The 8,332-nt window shown below is 33.8% G+C and overlaps 1 long non-coding RNA gene across 1 annotated transcript; it reads right to left on the reverse strand.

Annotated features, from left to right (window-relative positions):
- Window positions 1-6,405: 6,405 nt before the first annotated feature.
- LOC106305655 lies at window positions 6,406-8,276 on the reverse strand. Its single transcript, XR_001263031.1, has 3 exons — window positions 8,194-8,276; window positions 7,849-7,921; window positions 6,406-6,487 (listed from the first exon to the last, which is right to left on the reverse strand). It is a non-coding gene; the product is annotated as an uncharacterized LOC106305655 (long non-coding RNA).
- Between the last annotated feature and the right edge of the window lie 56 nt (window positions 8,277-8,332).

Here is an 8,332-nt window from a genome sequence, read left to right on the forward strand (position 1 = left end):
AGCATCATATTCAATCAGATTTAAAACCTCAATGATCAAAACCAAAAACAGTTTCGATTTCAAAATATTCGATTAGGGTTTATTATGTGATTTGATAATTATAGTATAATTAATTCTGATACTTATATTATTTAGGGTTTATAGATATAGAGTTAGGATTTATCGGATTTTAACTTGTAAAAACCGATTTGAGGTTTTAATCATGTAGGAACATGATTTAGGGTTTGGGGTATCGAACTTTTAGAGGTTCGATTTTCTCAATTAGGATTTTTGATCTATTACCCTATGGTTTTGATTCATAAAGATTAGGGTTTTAGGGTTTCATTCTTTATCGATCAATCCATGTTCGATTATGGGTTCTTAGGTTTTGAATTACCTTTTAACCTTAGATGATTGTTGAATCGGACCACCAAAGGAGTTGAGCCGCGAGCTGGACACGAACGGGACGCGAGCTGGAATGGATCGAGTCGCTTCTATCGGGTCGCGGACGTCCTTTGTTGCTTGATCGGGAACGCTTTGATTGTCGGACGCGAGCTATCTGATGTTGTCGCGAACGAGGAAGAGGTCGCGTGCTAGAGCTGCTCTCGGGTGGCGAACGTCTGAGCTAGGATCAGGAACGCCTTGGACTGAAGCTGATCGGGGACGCGAGCTGGAACAGATGCGGGAACAAGAGATGCGATCGGGGTTTAGGGTTCGTCGGATCGCCGGCTAGGGTTATGGTTTTAGGGTTTTTCGATTTGGGTATTAGCTTAGTGATTTAGAGTTTCGTGCTGATAACGTGTTATAAAAGTAATGGAAAAATCTATCTTTATTCATAACATAGAGGTTCTTTATATAAGAGATTACACCGTCATAGATAAATGGAAAGATTACAAATCATAATTTCTTGGTTATGAGCCATCTACAATCTGGTTCATAACATTTATTACATTCTTTTACATTTTTCTATTTAGGATTTTTCTTTCTAATTTAAATTTTTATTTATTTTTATTGAGAATTATCAAATGATAATGAACTCATATAGTTATTTAATACATGATAGTTAAATAAAAGTATTTTTATTGTCTTAGTGTAGTACATTTTACTAGAAAGTGAAAAACAAAAAAAAATGAATTTATAGAACTGAATTTTGTACTACATGATGAGAAATTAAATATATTAGTTTTTATTAACTTACATATTATTATTAATATTGAGGGTTTACACCAATAATTTTTATGTATTTTAATTACCTACAACTAATGTTATTTTACAAATAATTTAAATTTAACTATTTATAATTAAATATTTTCTAATACTCCATCTGTATCAGTTTAACTGGTGTTTAAGGATTTTGATCTTGTTTCAAAATAATTGATATTCTCACAATTCTAGGTGAAATTTAATATCATTTGAAATTTTTGACCAATTATAAAATACTGCATCTTTTTTTATTGGTTAAATTAGTTTTATTTAATCTTATTTTATGTAACCAAAGTCAATTAAATAAAAATTTGTATTTTCTTAATTTTTGTGCAAAAACCTTAAACACCTCTTAAAATGATACAGAATGAGTAAGGTATTCTAAACAACCATAATTATTGTAACATAGATACCAACTAAAATTTATGGCATGAACCAATTTATTATTTGTTAATAAGTCTAACATCAATGTATACAAAAAACCTAAAATTAATGTTCAAAAGTTATTCTTTTTAATTTTTCATAAAATTAAATATTAAATAAATTCCGTGCTTTTGACTGGGTTTATACCTAGTGTAAAAATATAAGTTCTGAAACTTTATTGGAAAGTAAATAAAATTTTAACTACTTAAAAATAAAACTAAAAAGTAATAGATAAGTAAATATTTTTTTAAAAATATATATATGTATGATTAACCTAAAACACCATTTAAAACCAAGCGAGGACGGTCCAGTGGTCTTGAGGGAGCTTTGGCCCTAATACGGATCCCGGTTCGAATTCCACTGGCCAACGTTGATTAAACTGGGGTGAAAAAAACGGTCGTCCAGGATGCTTTATGCGGAGGTGTACTTAAACGCTAGTCGGATTCCCTCTGGGGTATTCGGATTAGTTGGATTATAAAAAAAAAAAAAAAACAGGAAAGACTGCATGTGCCCAAGCTTACGTAAAATCTATTCCCCACCAAAAAGAAAAAAAAAATGTTTAAGAATCAATGCATAGATAGACCTCAACGTGGTGTAATGCTAATAAATACCTTGATGGTTGATGTAAAAAAAAAGTATGTAAAGTTCAAAAAAAAAAAATATATGTATAAGAAATTGTATGAATGCTCAGTAGTCGTCAGTACCAAACCTGTTTTTCTCAATAGCAACAAAACTTATACATTACACTTTATTGTTGCTTGGTTCAGAACTGGTCAACACTCACTGCTCAGAATTTAGGTTGGTCCACAGACCTAGCTTCAAGCTCATATCTTCATGATGTGACCAATGAAAATGAAATCTACATGTGAACAAAATATCTTGAATACAGACCCAAATTTCTAGTCTCCCTTTATAATACAAGAAAATTCATTATAATATATGAACATTTTAACTATCAAAATAAAATGTAGTGGCCTTTCTGAGACCCTAGAAGTTGTGACAGGACTCATGAGTGATTATTGGGAATTCTTAAGATATCATTTTTATCGGAATATAAGAATCTGTCTTTTAACTTTTAACTAAAAAAACTAAAAATCGGTTATTAAATAAGAGTTTTAAGAATTAGTTCTTAATTTTTTTAGTTAAAAATTAAAAGACGGATTTTTATATTCCGATAAGAATCCCACTCTAAGAACTTCCAATAATCATATGCTCTGAGTATAATATTGAGTATAATGTATAGAGAGTTAAAGGTTAAGAAATTATATGAATGACGTACCAAAAAAATTATATGGAAGCTCACCCCTACCAAAACTTTTTCTCAATAGCAACAAAACTTTTACATTACTACTTCTCACTGCTCAGAAATCAGATTGGTCCACACATCTAGCTTCGAGACTTTAAGCTCATATCTTCATGATGTAACCAATGATACATGTGAACAAAAATGTTGAATACGAACCCAAATTTTTAGTCTCCCTCATATTTACAAGAAAATTTTATTATAATATGTGAACAATTTTAATTATCAAAATAAACATTAAATGTAGTGGCCTTTTTGAAACCCTTGAAGTCGTGGTAGGAGTCTAAGGGGGTATTATTGGTTTATGTATTTTAATAGATTTGAAAATCCAAACCAAATTCAGTGTTATTGATTTTATGATTTTAAAATCTATATTCAAATCTAGTGTTATTGGTTTTATGATTTTAAAATAAATTTCAAAATCTAGTGTTATTCAAAAACAAAGATTTATTTAAGGATTTGATTTGAAATTGGATTTGAGTGGATTTATGCATGTTTTTTAAGTAAAAATACAAAGGAACAAATATTGAGTTCAACCTTGTTATTTTGATTGGATTTATAATATTTTTTTCCAGTTCTTTACGTTTGAACAAGTTTTCACGTACATAATACGTTTTCTATTTTTCAACCCCGTCAATATCCCAAAACCTATGTATTCAGTCAATATATTATTATCGTGTTCATCATTACCTTCTTCTCTCTGGGTAACAAATGAATTCTCAACTTGTTCAATTTATAATCACCGGCAATAGTTCAATATTTTGAGTTATTCTCTTGTATGTAATTAACTAGCTTTGGACCTTTCTAATTGTTACCTTATCACTTTCCCACACTAACCAACAAAAATTAGTATATTTGAACAATTTATCTGTCCCAAAACATTTTTTCTCATGAACTAGTAAGGTCATTATTTACGTCTAGTTACAATTCACCTATTTTAAATTATTAAAATACATCAAAGTCTCGTCTCACTTAATTGTAATAACTCGTTGCTTACTCGATTGGATCCACTTTATTGATCCATTTTATTGATTAAATCTAGTTACTTGCTCGATTGAATCCATTTTATCGATTTATAACAATTCACTTATTTTGATTTTGAAACTCATATAAATTATTTTTAAATCCACTTGTTTGATTTTTAAAATCTTGGATTTACCAAAGATTTTTAAATCTAAGATGATTTGTAAATCCATTAAAATACTACAACCAATAACACATACTAAGAGCATCCTTATCCCTAAGAGGTGTTTAAGGACTCTTAAGCATATTTAAATATTTTAAGTTGGAAAAGTTAGGTTAAGAGTCTTAGTTAAGAGTCGGGACAATTTACATGGTCCATTGCAAGTATCTTATTTACGGGTTCTTAAACAAAAAATTATTTTGTTAAACTTAAATTTTATTAATACAATTATTAAACATAACATTTTACGTATAGATATTGATAAATAAAAACAGAGAAATAAAGATTAGTTAAAAAAAATGAGAATAACTTGAAAGAAGCATCCGAGCTCAGTTGTTGTCTTGACTAGATCCATATTTATGCCATATATTTTGAACCAAATCATCTTTCAGTTGTTGATGCATTTGTCTATCACGAATATCATTTCGAGCTTCCATCATTTCGGTGATATGTGTAGGCATATGTGAAGAAAAATTGAGATCGACATGTGAAGTTCCGGTGTCTTCTCGTTCATTGAACCCTGCAAGATCATATTGAATGTATTCATCTCGCTCATCTTCGACTATCATATTATGGAGTATGATACATGCTCTCATAATGTTGCCAATTTTGACTTTATCCCAAAACAGCGCCGGATTTTTAACAATGGCAAAACGAGCTTGCAAAACTCCAAAAGCACGCTCCACATCTTTTCGGGCAGCTTCTTGTTTTTTAGCAAATAAAACTGCTTCCGGCTCTTGTGGTAAAGGAATAGATTGGATAAAAATTGCCCATTTCGGATATATACCATCGGTGAGATAGTAAGCCATATGACACTCTCTTCCATTGACAAAGAAGGTGACATTCGGAACTTGACCGTTTATTATGTCATCAAAAACAGGTGAACGATCTAGAACATTGATATCATTTAATGTACCTGGAGGTCCAAAAAACGCATGCCATATCCAGAGATCGAATGAAGCAACCGCCTCCAAAACGATCGTTGGTTTACCCGAACCACGAGAATATTGCCCTTTCCAAGCGGTGGGACTATTCTTCCACTCCCAGTGCATACAGTCGATGCTTCCTATCATCCCTGGAAAGCCACGATACTCTCCAAAGTTAAGTAGATGTTGGAGATCAGCCGGTGTCGGTCTTCTTAAGTACTCATCGCCGAACAAATATATTATATCTTCCACAAAATATTCCACACATAACCGAGTTGTTGTTTCATCGAGCCGGAGGTATTCGTCGACAGTGTCAGCTGCAGAACCATACACCAATATACGAATTGCTGCGGTACACTTTTGAAGAGGTGTGAAACTATTCCTTCTGAGAGCATCTGTTTTTTCCCGAAAGTAATGAACTTCATTGGAGAGTCGATAAACGATGTGCATGAACAATCGCTTGTTCTTTCTGAAACGTTGTCGGAAGATATTTTCAGGATACGTTGGAGTTTCACTGAAATAATCGTTCCATAAACGAATATGCCCCTCTTCACGATGTCTTTCGATATAAGCTCGTTTTTTTCTTTTTTTCTTCATTCTTCTTGATTACTGAGAAAAGTTAAATTCTCAAAGGCTTCCTCAAAATGTTGCTCACAGAGCTCTTCAATTCTATCATCAACCGATTCATCAAATGTATTTTCAGAAGAAGAAGCCATATTTTGAAAATATGGCTTTGGTGTTTAAGGATAATATGAAAGAAGATGAGTTTGTTGATATATGGTTGGTGTTTAAAAAATAGGGAGAAGATGAGTTTGTTGCTATGTTTGGTGTTTGGTCTTTTAAAGAGAAGAAGAGTTTGTTGTTCTTCTCATGGAGAGAAGATGAGTATGTTGAAGAATATAAATAGAGTTTGTGACATACAAAATGCATAAAAACGTTCATAGTCCGTGACATAAAAAAGTTCATAGTCCGTGATACATAAAAAGCTCATAGTCCGTGAGCTTCAAAGTCTAAAACATAAACAACTTCATGACTCCCGTGACAGAAACAAACAAGACCAGACACAACAAAAACAAACAAGACAAGAGACAGTACAAGATGTCTTCATGAAGTCCGTGAGGATTCTCCTTCCTCTAGCTTGATTCCAGACCTCAAAACCTTGAACTTCTCCTCTCTCAGCTTCTCCTCTTCTTTATGCATCCTTTTCAACATCCTTCTGACCTCAGATTCTATGTCATCTTCTGATTCCTCCACCCTAATCAACTAACCCATACTCCTCATGTATTCTTCGCTTGATAACTCCACCACGTCGGCTTCTTCTTCATCTGATATCTCCACTACTTCTATTCCAGCTGGTGTGACATCTGCAACATGAACTTCTTGTGGGAGAGGTGGTATGATTCCTCTTGCTGAGAGGCCACAGACAATCGTTTTCTTGCTTCCATTTGTGGATGTGTGTTACTTGAACCCCTGAAAAGCAAAAATAAACAGAGAAATTATTTAGACATTGACAGTTTAAAAGAAACAGAGAGATTATTAAACACATTGAATTGCTTCACCGAGTTAAATTAAAACATTGGCAGTTAAATAAAAACAAGAGAAATGAACATAAACTTATATCACACATCAAGTTTGATAACATTGACAGTTTAAAAGATTACATAGATGACATTTCAGTAATGAGTTTATCCTTAAGCGCCACTTCTAATTCAGTAAGTGGCTCTGTCCTGGAGAGCAAACTGTCAAGCAGTTTGGTCTTGTTAACTTCCTGCTTCAAAGCTAACACATGTTGCAGATTCTTCCCTTCGTCAACCAGTGACCTTTTACCCTTCGCCGTGGCTGCCTTGGCTGCCTTAACACCGACAGGCCTTGTTTCATTCTCTCCATTGACATTGGGCATAGATGATGATGAGTGAAAAGTTTGTTCTTCCTCGACTCTCTTTCGTTTTGAACCAGAGCTTTTCTGAGTACTTCCGTAAGTCCCACGCCATTTCTGATCATTCCTAAGCTCCCTCCAGGCATGCTCCAATGCGAATTTCACCTTGAAATCGTTGAAGAAAATTTCATGTGCAGCCTTCAAAACATCATCTTCACTCTGCCCACTAGTTCTCTGTTTTGTTGCAACATCATAGCATCCCACAAACTTGCAGACACCTTCATTTATCTTCTCCCACCTTTGCTTGCACTTTTTTTGCTCTCTCTTAGCCAAACCATCGACCTGGGACTTGCATTATAGTAAGAGGTTATCCTCAACCAAAAGGTTCCAGCCCTCTGTTCATTCCCAACTACTGCGTCCTTGGAGGTGTTCAACCATGCACTGATGAGGACCAGGTCTTCAGCAGTTGACCACTTCGACCTTTGCTTACGGTCCTCACCAATTTCTGCACGTGAACCAGATCCTCCAAGGTCTAGAGAGGGTTGAAAACTTATAAACTGAGTAGGGTTTTCATTGGTAGGTTGTTGTTGACTGTTTAGTAAGTGTAAAAAGCTAGAGGATTGGCTTTGATGAGAATCCATAGAGAGAGCAGTTGAGAAGATATGAAGGAGATGATAAGAAAGAGAAGGAGGAATGTGAGTTTATAGAAGGCCGAGAAGGAAGAGAAGGAGGAATGTGCATTCAGATGCATTCATGACAACCAACAAACAAAGAGATTTGATATATATCTACTAAATTAATCACAGTAAGCCTTAGCAATTCTAGCTAGCCAACACTTCAATTTATCACACAACCATATCCTTACTCTAATCAACACATTAATTACACTCGATTCAATTCTAACCACAAACTACATCAATTCGGTTCTTCAACGAGATGACAGAGTAACACTAACCTTATTTGTGCAGTGTGCTCTATCCTCGATGAACCTTGGAACCTTTAGTCGATCTTCAGCTTGATCCTTGTATCTGACAAGAGAATGAATTTATTACACTTCAACCATTAAACCTAGTTATTACTAACTCAACCATAATATTTTACTACCTAAATCATAGCAAATCAACATTGATCGCAATAAGTCTTAGCAGAAACAAACGTACAAACAAATCATATTTGATCTATCCAATTTTTTAATTAACACAAACCGAATCAAACAGGTCAAAATTTTAAAACTGAGATCATAACAAGTTATAGAAAAATCAATCACATGCGTAATGAAACAAGAGAAGATTCGGTTTACCTTTCGTTTTGAGGTGAGCCACCGATGGAAAGCTTCGAGGAGATGACCCACCGAGAGACGGATCCGAAGAGTTCCAACAAACTACATAGAAAACAGTCGATCAGACCAATAATATACATGATTAAGACATGCATAATCA

The sequence above is a fragment of the Brassica oleracea genome, chromosome C7 (assembly GCF_000695525.1).
Source record: "Brassica oleracea var. oleracea cultivar TO1000 chromosome C7, BOL, whole genome shotgun sequence".
Taxonomy (NCBI): Eukaryota; Viridiplantae; Streptophyta; class Magnoliopsida; order Brassicales; family Brassicaceae; genus Brassica; species Brassica oleracea.